This window comes from Bidens hawaiensis, unplaced genomic scaffold (genome assembly GCF_021521415.1).
Source record: "Bidens hawaiensis isolate Kalapana, Puna unplaced genomic scaffold, B.hawaiensis_p1.1 tig00017248_1, whole genome shotgun sequence".
In the NCBI taxonomy this organism is placed as follows: domain Eukaryota; kingdom Viridiplantae; phylum Streptophyta; class Magnoliopsida; order Asterales; family Asteraceae; genus Bidens; species Bidens hawaiensis.
This window is the reverse complement of record NW_027492612.1, coordinates 164,381-178,451: the sequence shown is the minus strand read 5'-3', so window position 1 is coordinate 178,451 and position 14,071 is coordinate 164,381.

Sequence of the window (14,071 nt, the reverse complement as noted above, 5' to 3'; positions counted from 1 at the left end):
CAACTCTTTGATATTTCCTCGCTTCGTCTTTCCAAGCAGGAATATAAAAGATTTTCTTCTCATTCAGCACCTGCAGGTCAGCTCGAGACAGGTTCACTAGATGCATCGGATCATAGACTCTCAGCAGCTCTTGTTCATCTTCGTCTTCCATCACTGCTTCAGCTGTCTCACAATCTACATACCACCACTTTAGCTCTTTCAGCACATCCTTGGGCATCTGTTTCATCGGCACTTCTTTCAAACACCGGATCGGTTTATACTTCATAATCATCCAAGGCTTGCCATCTGCTCTCAACCCTCTATCTTTATCTTTGATAAGTTTACCCTTCTGTGGTTTCAGCAGCTCGAACTTCTTTTCCTTTATACTCTCCTTCCATACTATCTTCCCGATGACTCTAGCCATATTATCATCACTTCGATTTATCAATCCCAATCTGGCTAAGTCTTTTACTTCACATTCTGGCAGTGTGTTCAACGATCTCAACATTCTTTTGAAGTACTGAATACCTTCATATCTCTTAATCACGAAAAGCCTCAACTGCTCATCGTATATCCAGCAAATAATCCCTTTTCTCGCTTCAGCATAGCCTCTAATGTTGTAAGTCTTCTTAAACATAGTAGGGACCGCTGGTTTCTTCGTTTTGACGAACCACTGAGCATAGCCTTCTTTCCATCTAGGCTGCTCTTCCCATTCAGTCTCATCATTTCCCATCTCTTTACTCATATCTGCGTTATCGACTTCTGGAATCTCATGCTCTACATTCTCTTCTACTATCTCTCCCTCTTCTATCTCATCATCAATCACAATCTGTTCACCAATCTTCTCTATCTCATCACTCGGTAATACATCATCATCACACATAAAGTCATCATCCATCTCCTCAACCTCCACTACCACCACATCATCACCACCAGCTGCAGTTGTCGACTCCCCCTGAGTTGTGGAAGTCCCAAGAGCTTGTACAATTCTTGGCAACTCACCACCTGCACCTTTCGATGCATTGGGATCATCGTCTCGATCATTTCTCCTCTTGGTCCTCAACTCATCGCCTTTACAGCTCGTCTCCCCCTGAGATGCCAAGAACTCCTTCAGAGCATCTATGATTTTTCCATGTTCTACCAGCAGGGACGACTGCATCTGATTCTCTGCAACTAGGCGTTGAATAGCCTGGGTCTGGATAAGATTAATCCTTAACTGCTCTGCCACGACCCGTTCAAGTGCTGCTATTCGTTCAGAGTCTGATAGGGTTGCATCAAAATCAAACCTCATATGAGATATATCGTGAGTGTACTGAGGAGGGATTGCCGATGTAACCGGGACCTCAGAAGTAGACGTAACCGCAGGTGGTATCGTCACCGATAACCCTGCAGTGGCCACAACCGTCGACTCAATAAAATGTGCCACGACCTCCGTTGGAGTAAGAGTTGGAGGTGGCAACGAGACAATCTCCGGAGCCGATAGTTGAAATGAAGTGAGTGGGAGGCCAAATGAGGATGAGGTAGCCACCACGAGAATGTCCGTGGCGCTTGGCCTTGTAACCTGTAATGATGAGGGAACCATTGTCATACCGGACAGTGCTGGTGGAGTGAGACGTACCACCCTCGAGCTCTCACCGGCTCCCGATCCTGCACCTGCCCGTTCCCTTCTTGATCTCCGAATCAACTGTTTTACCTCTTCTTCATAATCTGACTCGCTATCATCATCAGCTCTCTTTCTTTTCCCATGAGTCCGTTCATGTGTTACCAAAATCCGTCTCGCTTCGGCCAATTCATCATCAGAATCTGAGTCAGCCACCGTGGTAGCTGCCCTAGTAACATTCACACCCGAAGCTCGTTCAACCGAGACCTGTACATTCTCCTCTGGATCAACCATCTCCATGTCAAAAAATCCCTGACCGCCAAACTCTGCGTCAAGATCTATGTTCTCCTCCGGTGACACAACAGGAGCAGCAGGTATAGCTTGAGGTGCTCTTGCCTGTTGTGGTGCCGGGTTCCGAAACTCATCCCCACGAGCAGGCACATACCCCGGGTTGATCAAGTACCCGAATAGTGGAGTATGCCGAGGACGGAGCTCAGGTTTGCTCCTCACACTGGAGGATCTGCATTGGGCAAAGATCCTTTTGCTCACACTTTCTACGTATCGGATTGGGCGGCGCTGAGGTAGCGTTGGAGCAACATGATTCAAGATCATTTGGAGAAATCTTAGATACATGATAAATCTCTCACGCGCCACCACTCTTCGTTGTCGATCGATCTCGTAGAAGACCATCTGACTAAAGCTGTAACGCTTGTTATAAGTCAGAGCAGTCATAGCCGACTGCATGGTCGCACCAATGCCATCAGTGCCCGCCTTTCTCCCTGACATGCATACAATCATGACATGCATGAGAAAGCGCCACTGGTCAAGCAAAAATCTCTTCCTTCTCTGGGTATCTCCCAAGGGACCTGAGTATCCCATCCTCAAAAAGGCTCCATCACGGAAAGGAGCTACAAAATCTGTTGGGTCATCTCTTGTCTCATCTCCAAAACGTAAAGCCGCCCGGATTTGTTCAGATGAGAACTGAACAATGTGATTGTTGACTGTTGCTCGCATCACCGGGGGCTCGACCCTACAATCATATTCCACGGTCTGCCAAAAATCCTCAATGTTTGGCAAGGATATTGGCAGTGTTTTCGTAATCGCGTGGAATATACGCGAGCGTAGTAGGAATGTGATGATTTCGCGGAAATCATCAACTCCGCTCGCCTCCGGGTCTAATGTTATATACATGTTGTGACCCGGGAAGAACTGTCTTTGGTTATCACCACCGTCATCACCGCCTGCACCACCTATAGCAGCCATATCTGCACCAAACAGACTAAGTTAGATAAGCGAAAAAGCAAATCACAAGTTCGCCTGTTACCATGAGCGAAGTTGTGATCTTTTCTGTATAGGCGAAGTTAAAGGTGGGGCGAAGTTGGGATACAACTTCGCTTCAACTTTAACTTCGTCTGTTAACTGTTAAGTAAAAAGGTCCAGGCGAAGTTAATGGTAACTTCGCCTAACCACAACATCGCCTCATAAACTGTTTCAAAAATAATTATCAGGAGAAGTTAAACCTCAGGCGAAGTTACGGACAACTTCGCCTAAACTGTAACTTCGTCGAATATGAAACGGCATCAGTTAGGTTTATCGAACGACGTGATTTGGTCAATTCTGAGCTTGCGGATCTCGTAAAACTTGATTTAATGACGATTTAGACGATTAGATTGATTATGAACACGTAAAGATACGTTTGAAAATCGGTTGTTAAGGGTTCGAAAAAGGAGGACGTGAAACGGGTCGAATCGACCGATGATAAACGTTAATGAACATGATTAATCGATTCGATTACCCTACACACCTTTAAGCACGGATTAGAAACTGGAATAAGAACACAGATGAAGATCGATAAGTTCGCTGTGGGTTTAGAGGTTAAGTTCGCTGGGTTTTGAAAATAATGAACCAGTTTGACCTTTAATTTCCATTATATAGGGTCAAAATTATACAGGCGAAGTTGTGGATAACTTCGCCTATTGCAGGCGAAGTTATGGACAACTTCGCCGGTATTAAAATTTTCAAAACAAACCCCTATAATTTGAACAATTTGCAATTAAGTTTTAAAAACAACCTTTAAAGTGTTAAATGATACGATCAAGACCAAGTAACCAGGTATAAAATCATACAACTACATAAGTAGAAAAATTTTAAAATGAAAGTACACGGGATCAAATTTCAGTCTGGATAGGGACTACCATGTTTTAGGAAAGATCCGAACAGGAATCCTACTAACTATGTGACTGTCACATAGATCCGTGTTCAGCTGTATTATGACATAAAGAAACAGGTTGTAAGCAGGTAATTAACTTAAAATGGTTTTCATCGTTTCTGTGATACGGGTTCGGTTCAATTAAGCTCAAAACTTAAGTGGGCAACAACTCAGAGATTTTGATGCCTCATATCTATTCTCAAAGCGTATTTGGCTTTCCCCAAGTCACCCCGAGTTGACCTCGACCCGTAGTGTCTGATTAAATAGTTAGTACTCTTCGATCTTTGGACTCTTCTTCCCGTTCTCTATCTTGCATCTTGATTGAGAAGTATTATCATTATGAACTCTATGATGTCTCAGTAACTCACATTTTTTTTTTTAAATATTTACACAACTTCAGATAAACTACTGCAAGTCTCGAATCTGGATCACTGCAGTTTCTTGACACACTATCTTTACGGGAATCAGAACACTCACGGGCTCGTGTATGACTGGGTAATCGCTTTTCTGCCAATCATTCGGAAAGATATATATGGAGACGTGCACAACTCTTAAGAAGTTTCCACGTAAAATCGAGTAGATTTAGTTAGTATCACTTCTACTTTTACGCACCATAAAAAGCTACCATGATATACAATGACTGTTCTAAAGTCTTTTAGGCCTAATAACTTCACTAGTTAAGCACACAGAATCAGTATATCTATCACTTTCCAAGGTTGGATCAATTTTCTGTTAAACATAGTAAAGGAACTTCTTACGAAGTAGTAGACTTGAAAAATAATTTCATCTCCCGCAAAAATTTTTAACTTCTATCGCCCCGATCAATTCAAAGTCTTCAGGTAAACGGCTATCCTGAAGATCCAATGGATCAACTGGACCGACCACATACGAGTATGTGTCCTTCTAACTAAGTATAATCGACTAATTTTCAGCAAAAGAATAAAAACACATCATAAACTGCCCCGGTCACTTTCAGTCATCTGGTTAATGGCTATCCTTATATTCTACAAGTAGAAATGAGGACCAAACATATCCGAAGATATGTCCTTCAAACTGAGGTAACCGACATAATTCTAAGCGATAGTGACTTTTTTTTTTTTTTAAACAAAATCACAAAACATGGTTACTCGGGATTGATCATCCCATTCAGCTCAACAAGGTTTTGAAAACGATTTTTGTCAAACCCTTTAGTAAACAAGTCGGCAAATTTAATCAGTGAATCAACCCTTGAGTTATGCGTGAAGCTCTCTTCTTCGATAGTTGGCGTCTGAGTGTCCATCCGTTCTCTCATATCAACGTCTGAAGTACTTCACTTTTACTTTCAACACTTACTCTTTCTTTTTGTATAACTTTCCAATCATGTAACAATTTCTTGTTACCAAACAAGTGCAGGGAACGGCCACTGTTGACAACCCACATGTTGTTCCCAGTCCTTTCAGACTGTTCCTGCACACTCAAGGAAGGGATTTAAAATCTGGGGACCCAAGACCTATTGGTCTTGGGTCGATACATCCGTACCTTGGCTGTCCAAAGTTAGTATTGGAATAATTTCTGTAAGTCCTAAAAGGATACCTTCTTGGAGATTGACTATGAGACCATCCAAACCTTCTTGAATTAAATGAATTATTACTTATGGTTTGGTTGTTAGGAGTGAAAAACTGAGATCTTTTTCTTTGAAAACAAGAATTAGTCCAATTTCTGAATTTTGATGAGTTTTCAGTTTTACCACTATTGTAGTTACAGTTAGTTCTGTTTTCAGTTTTTGAAGGCCTCACACCTCTGAATCTCTGCTTCAGAGGGCAATCAGCAATTAGGTGTCCTAATTGATTACATCTGAAACAACTCCTGTGTTCAACTTTCTTTTCAATAGTTGTTTTAGATGATGAGGCTGCATTACTGCCCGTTTGTCTCACATATGGTGGGACATACGGGTTTAGTGGAGATTTCTTTTCAGTTGTTTTATGTTTCTCTCCACTTTTTGGTAACACTGCCTTTTCTTTTGTCTCACTCGACTCGGATGACTTGTCCGAGTTTGATGAGACAGGACTAGGAACAGAAATCTTTACATTAGACACAGGCTTACTCGTTTCACCTTTACTAACTTCTGGATCTTTAATAGTTACCTTGACCGGAACTCTCTGACTATAATCAACATCAACAGATTTCTGATTACTAGGATCATAAATGTAATTATGATTGTAAGGTGGTGGAACTTCATGATAACCAATTCCTCCCCTTTTAACTGGGGAACCTTGATCACTAACGAGGTGATCAAGTATAGCGGTGGAATTTCTGAATTTCTCAAGTTTCCTGTTTAGTTCCACCACTTTCACCTGGTGATCAGCTATCTAGTTATCCCTTTCAGCTATTAGTTTGGTTTTCTCTTCTAACACTTCATAGCTAAGATCAATTACTTTAATTTTTTCAGCTAGATTTGCTTTAAGACTTCTAATATCTTTTTCACTAGCTTTTATTTTTACTTTATAACTATTTTCTCTAGCTTTAGTGAAATGATGTTCTTCTTTTAAGGTTTTAAATTGAGCATCCAAACTAACATACTGATCAGTTATAGTTATCAATTGTTCAGACAGATTTTCCCATTTAGTGCAAGGGGGTTTAGTACTTACCTCGGTGAGCTGGTCTTTCACATCTGCCATGTAAGCTTCATTTTGAGTTTCTGCCATGTAAGCTTCACTTTCGCCAGTCACTTTCTCACTATCTTCAGTTTCGATGTTCGCCAAATTGGCCTATTCGAACACATCTTCAACATGCAGATTCCAGTTATACTCCCCATTCTGTATGGAAATCATGGCTCTATTATCATTACCACCCCCATTCTGGTGTGTCGACCTGTTCTGACTACGTTCAACTCTCTCATTCGTGCACTCCTTCGCAAAGTGGCCATTCTGTTGACAGTTGTAACAGCGCACCTTTGACTTGTCAAAACCAGGTCTCTCACCAACAAACTTCCTTCTTGTCTTCTTCATAAACCTCTTAACCCTTCTCACAATCATAGCCATCTGCCACTGCAGATCCATTTCTTCCAGATCATCAGCATCGATCTGATCATAATCTTCATCCAATGTTGCAGGATCAACAATCTTACCCTGAATGTAATTTTCATACGAGGCAATGAAAGATGCATAGAGAGCAAACTGCTGTTCAGCAGATTTAACACTCATGGGCATCCTTGAGTAGTTGTTGTTCGAAACACTTTGGGTAAAACTACACTTGGTTGCTTGAGGGTTAGAAGCATTCGATCCTCCAGCTACAAAGCACACATCACCATTCATGTTGAGAGATACATGACCTTCATGTGTTGAGTTAGCGCCTGACTCTCCCTTTGAGTAGTAAGCAGACGAATCAGACTTCGAACTTGAACTTGTATTAACCTTTGCACCATACATTCCTGGATCTTGAACCTGATCAGTAGGTGTCTCTTTTCTAACAATGTTTAGTTCAAAAGTTCGTAGCTTGTTAACTGCTGTTTCCAGGTCATAGTCGGCAAAGTCTTTGTCTTCTCTCATCAACACAGTGTACATCTCCCATTTCGGTGGGAGAGCATCAAGAAGCTTTTCAACAATTTCATCTTCTTTGTAAGCAATTGAATAATTGTTGAGTTCGGTCATCAGATGTTAATATCTAGTGATGATATCATCAAGTGATTCATTCTTCAAATACTTGAAGACCGAGAACTGGGTTTTAAGTAGTTTAATCTTAGATGCACGGATTCCAACATTACCCTCAAACCGGTTTACAAGCGCTTCACAAAGCTCTCTAGCAGTTTTATACTTTCTGAAGGTGTGTAGAATCTCTTGTGGAAGAGCCATTGTAATCGCTGCATGAGCCTTGCTTTCAGCCTCATACATTTTCTTTTCTTCTTCTTCCATCTCTTTGTATTTCTTGATCTGATCATGACCCTCATACTCAGCAGTAGGTGGAATGTAACCATCTTGTATGCACACCCACATCTTAGCATCTTGGTACTTGACATATTGTTCAAACCGATCTTTCCACGCTACATAATCGGTTTTCTTAAGCATCTTTGGTGCCTTTGTAGCCGAACCCGCTTCCACTTCCATCTTAACTAGTTCCGTAATGTTGATTGAAGACATCTTTCATGAAACACACAGAAACCCGAAAAATAAAAATTTTATTTTTAACAGTACTGTAGGCGAAGTTGTGGATAACTTCGCTTAAGTCTGAACTTCGCTGATTCTGAACTTCGCTTCCTTTTTAAATTCGCCTGATTCGGCGAAGTTGTAGATAACTTCGCTTAAGGTAAGCGAACTTGTGAAGTAGGCGAAGTTGTGGGTAACTTCGCTGATATAGGCGAACTTGAGAAGGTAGGCGAAGTTGTGGATAACTTCGCTTAACCTTATATCTTCGCCGAAACCCTACAAACAGTGACGGCAACTTCGCCTGATGAACACGATGAATATGCAGGTTTGATTTCTGGATTTTACGAGGTTTGTGAAGGTGTTATGGGTTGTTTATGATTGTAGGAGTTGAGTAGGACACAAAAACTCAGAAAACTCGTCCCGCGAATAGTCGAACGGAATGATTTCTACACCCGCGTGATAATCCCGAACCACACAATCGAGCAAAAGCTCTGATACCAATTGTAGGTTCCCAGCCGGATCTACACGAGATATCTCGTTCTACGTAGGTGCGGAATCCCTACGTAAGACGTTACGAGCGTAGAAGACGATACGATTAAACACACGTTACAATAAACACAAACACGTTATATTGCAACCGGAAAACACGTGTTATCTATCACTAATACTGGACTCGTTACACGTAAACTGAATACACTGATTGAATCCTTTTTTTTCTCTAAGCCGTAACCTAGGACATATATATCACGACAACTTCGCCTGGCATGTTCAGGCGAAGTTGTCACTAACTTCGCTTAGTTCACAAGTTCGCCTGTATCAGCGAACTTGTGAGCTAACTTCGCTTACATACAAACACAAATCCAAATGACTCGATTACAGACACTAGACACTGAACTACTGACATCATGTACCAACACGTATAGGGTTACCCTACCACGTACTATCGTCATGTCACTAACACTCTTACTAGACTCTTGCCACTTCTAACACGCTCTACCTCTACTTGTCTACAACACGCTTCACATGATTTACATAATAAGCAAGTCACATCATAGCATTCATACACACTAATAACCACTTGGCAATCACTATCCTTGGCGATACGTGCAATATCCGAATATCGTTCACATAGCGACAAACATTGTATAATAGCTATCTCGTATAACATCTATAGCATACACTTACCACTTAAGGTAAGTGTATTAACTAATCACATCGAGTATGCACACAACCCCGAAAACATAACAAGGAAATGGGGCTTGAAACTCACCTGAATTTGGTTACTTCTTCTGCTACTGGTTATTCCTTCTCGAGCCGTGCGTGTCTAACTGTTTAATAATTGAATATCAAATACTACTCTAGCCATTCTCATTACTACTTAATTAGTCTTACGTGTCTAAGCCGATTTTACTTCATTGAATCATTACCCGGTTAGTTAATCGTTACTCGTTAATCCTTTAAGGACATCTTTCATAAATTATCAAAGTCCAAGGGCTACTATGTAATTATCTCATTCCTTTATAAGTACAGGGACCATTCTGTCATTATGCTAAACTTCTAGTTTAACTATAACCCTCAACGGAGGGGGGTCCGGGGGCAGCGCCCCTGGAAGCAGGGTCTAGGGGCGGCAGCCCCTAGCAGGGTCCAAGGGGCAGAGCCCCTGGCAGGGGTCGAGCTGCCAGGTCAGCTTGGAAAAAATTTATTTACATTAACTGTCTTATCACATTTTCCACTAGGATTTGAAATTATTATTTTATTCACCATCTCATTCTCTATAACGAATTAAGTGTAATTCGTTATCAGATCACACTCTAATTCGCTATCCAGATCACATTCTGATTCGTTATCCATTCTTAGCTTATTCGTTAATCTAGTTCGTCATCTTCCATAACTAATTGGGCCTTAACGAATCAGTCCATAATGTAACAGTCCCTCTAACGAATCGCCCATCTAATTCGTTATCTTCTCTAACGAACTGGATATAACGAATCAAGGTTAATTCGTTACCTTTTCCCCTAACGAAACAACCACGAACTAGAGCTAATTCGTTACGCTCCCTCAGGCGAACTAGTTAGCGAATCACCTCTGGTTCGTTAGTCTTTCGTTAGCGAACTAGGGTTAGGTCAGGGAATGTCAGGACATTCCCTGACATACCTTACCTCGTATTAACTTTTCCGGCGCCGCCGCCGGAAATCCGCCGGAAAACCGCGGATTCGCCGGAAAAACGTATTCCAGCACCGTTTTCACCGTTTTTCGTCCCGTTCGATCCAGATCTGAGCTAGGGTGACCCCTAAGCTCATCTTAGGTTCGGTTTATACCCGATTCCACCGGATCTCGTGACTTTAACGGTTTAACGGTGTCGGCTCCTCATTTCGCAAGCGAAAATTATTTGAGGAGAAGTTGTTCAACCATTTGGTCCCAGTTGGTGATGGAACCAGAATAAAGAGATTCTATCCATTCTAAGGCTTCTCCCCTTAGAGAAAAATGAAAGAGTTTCAGTTTGATATGATCTTCAGAACAGTTTTGAATTTTAAAGGTTCCGAAGATTCGTAAGAATCGAGATATATGAGAAAGAGAGTCTTTGTCGAGGAGACCGTGAAATTGAACTTCATTTTCCACCATATGAATGGTGCTTGATTTTATTTCGAAAATTTCGGTGACTTCGGGTGGAGCCACTCCATTGCCATAGCTTTCGGGGGTTGGCTTGGCATATTGACTCATGTTTGGTTCATTGTTTTGTGCTTCCATCATTTCTTCAGTTTGATTTTCTCCTGATGTCGTGGCGTCTACTGATTCATCTTTGATTGTTTCAGCAGCTTCTGTTGCCCGTTTGCGTATTTTTCAGTGAAAGAGTTGTTCGAGTTCTGAAATTTGAGAGACAATGTGATGCTCAAGGTCTCACCTTGGAATGGAATTATTCGTTTTAGTAAGAGAGGAAAGCTGAGACCGAGGTATATTGGACCGTTTAAGATTGTTGATCATGTGGGTGAAGTGGCTTACAAGCTAGATTTACCCGAGGAGTTAGAGAGAATTCATTCTACCTTCCATGTTTCTCACTTGAGAAAATGTCTAGCTGATGACAGGTCTCACGTGCCATTAGTAGCCATCGAGGTTGATGAATAATTAAACTACATTGAACAGCCTGTAGAGATCGTGGACCGTAAGGAGAAACAGCTTTGTCGTAAATTTATTCCTCTAGTAAAAGTGATATGGAAGCACCGTAAGGGATTAGATGCTATTTAGGAAGTTGAAGAAGAGATGCGTGAGTTTTTATCCAAATTTGTTTAAGTAATAGTTAGGTTTCGAGGACGAAACCTCTTTAAGGAGGGAAGATTTGTAACATCTCATTTCCTATTTTGGTTAATAAAATAATATTATTAAGTGTTATGAGTTATGAGTTAGACTTGTGTTGGGTTAAATAAATGAGGGTAATAGGCTTGGATTAGTAAGGAAGAAAGAATGAAGGATTATGGGCTATGACCAATGACCCATGATTTATAATATATAAACTATAATCCACCCATTTATTGTAACATCCTACTCTTGGTTATAATAATAAAATAAATTTCGTCTATTTTATAGTGGGTCGTTATCGGTTTAGATAACTAGAATATGAGTTGGGCTAGTGTTGGGTTAAATGGATATGGGTTATGGACTTGGGTATGAAAGAAAGAAGGAAAGACCATGGGCTAAGCCCATGATCCATAAATATATAAACCTTTAATACCCAATTTTCATTCATTTACACATATTCCATACACCTCTCAAACACACACTTAAGCTCTTTGTCTCTCTAGCCGAAATCACCAAGGAAAACCGATCCCGATCCAAGGTAATGATATCATGATCTTGTATGAGCTTTAACCAATAGATATAGTCACGAAACGACGAGCCAACACCGTTAAACCGTTTAAGTCACGATATCCGGGTGGATTCAGGTATAAACAGAACCTAAGATGAGCTCAAGGATCACCCTAGCTCAGATCTGGATCGAACGGGGGCGAAAAACGGTGAGAAACGAGCCTAAACTCATTTTTTCGGCGAATCTGAGGTTTTCCAGCGGCGGCGCCGGAAAAGTTAATACGAGGTTAGGATGTCAGGGAATGTTCTGACATTCCCTGACCTAACCCTAATTCGCTAAGAGAAGTCAACGAAATAGAGGTAATTTGTTAACGAAGAGTTAACGAATTAGAGGTAATTTGTTAACGAAGAGTTAACGAATTAGAAGCTTTTCGTCAGGCAATTCGTTATGAAAAGTTAACGAACTAGATCCCAATTTGTATGGACCATTCATTAAAAGGAATAACGAATTAGAAGGTCCAATTCACTACTTGGACTGGTTCGCTATACGGACTGATTCGCTAAGGGCCCAGTTCGTTATAAGTCCAATTCGTTTAAGTAACCAGTTCGTTAAAGGTTTCAATTCGTTACCAAGTTCGCTAGGATAAGTAACGAACCAGATGTTTAACAGAATTACAGAATTGTCCCCGGACTTAGAAAAGAAGGATTTAATTACAAAGAAGCCCTTGAACTTTTATGTAGCAAATTATTTAATGATTCAAAATCCTAATGGAAAATATGTTAAGACAGTTAATGAAAGCTTAACCCCAGCCAAGGGCTCTGCCCCTTGGACCCCGCTAGGGGCTGCCGCCCCTAGAACCCCGATGCCAGGGGCGCTGCCCTCGGACCCCCGTTCATTGAGGGTAATAATTTCAACTAGAAAGACGATATGTGTAGTGATAGTTTATTGATACGTATATTTATTATATAGTTAGTCGTGCACAGCTGAAGAAGGGAATAACCTTAAACGGTGAACGCAACCGCCTTGAGGTGAGTTTCTAGCCCCACTTCCTTGTTATGTTTTCGGGGCTGTGTGCATACTCGATGTGATAGTCAATACCTTACCTTAGGTGGTAAGTGTATGCCTTGTATGATTTATGTATGACGATTGCTTGACGGTGCGTGAACGATCTTCGGATATTGCATGTGCCGTCAAGTGTTAGTTAAAGGTATGATTGATATGTATGATGTATGAATGATGAATGTATGAATATGTATGATGTATGAACAATGTATGTATGAAATGTTGATGGTACGTGAACGCTCTTTGGAGATTGCACATATGGTCAAGGAAAGTATGTAAATGACAGGTATGTTATAGTAGCACGAATGTAGGGAACCGACCCTAATAATGTCGGCGAATGAAGGGAACCGACCCTAATAGTATCGGCAAATGTAGGGAACCGACCCTAATATTATCGGCGAACGTAGGGAACCGACCATAATAATATCGGCGAAGGTTATAGGGCGGAATGCTCTTTATAACGTATATGTATGAATGAAAGTATGTAAGTAAGTACGAAAGAAAGAATGGAAGTACGTATGTAAGTAAGTGTGTAAGAAGATATGAAGGTATGACCTCCGGGTGCATATGCTAGTATGTGAATGTATTGCATGTCTTCTGATTAACTAGAACTCACTCAGCGTAGCTGAATTTTAGTATGCACGCAAGTGAGTAGAATGAGGCAACTTGCTTGAGGGGAAGCACATGGCATGGATTTGAAGACACTGGCATCTCAATGAAGTGTTATGTTATGATGTTCTAAAAGACAAGGTTTTATGTTTAAATAATTTGAATGCCCATTAAGACAAGAAAGGATGGTTATGTAATGTAATGGTTTGAATGTTTTAATATTCCGCGAATGTTTTTATTAACTCTGATATTATGAACTGCGTTTATGAGTAAACCCAACGTTAAAGTGAGGCACCGGTAACGGGGCCTTACATTTATCCACCCATTCATTCATTTTACACCACCAAAACACACACACTTAAGCTCTCTCTCATTTTTCTCTCTTTCTTTAGCCGAACCCAAGGAGGAAACCGAGCATCGATCCAAGGTAATGATGTTATGATCTTATATGGATCCGAACCCGCTAGATCTAGTCGCAAAACAACGAGCCGACACCCTCAACCATTAAAGTCACACGATCCGGATGGAATCAGGTATATATCGATAAAAAGGCGAGCTTAGGGGTCACCCTAGCTCGGATCCGGATCGATTAGGACGAAAAACTGTGAAAAACACGTTTTTCCGGCCACTGCCCAGTTTTCCGGCACGGCGGCGCCGGAAAGGCGGCGTATGATTGGGAATGTAAGGTA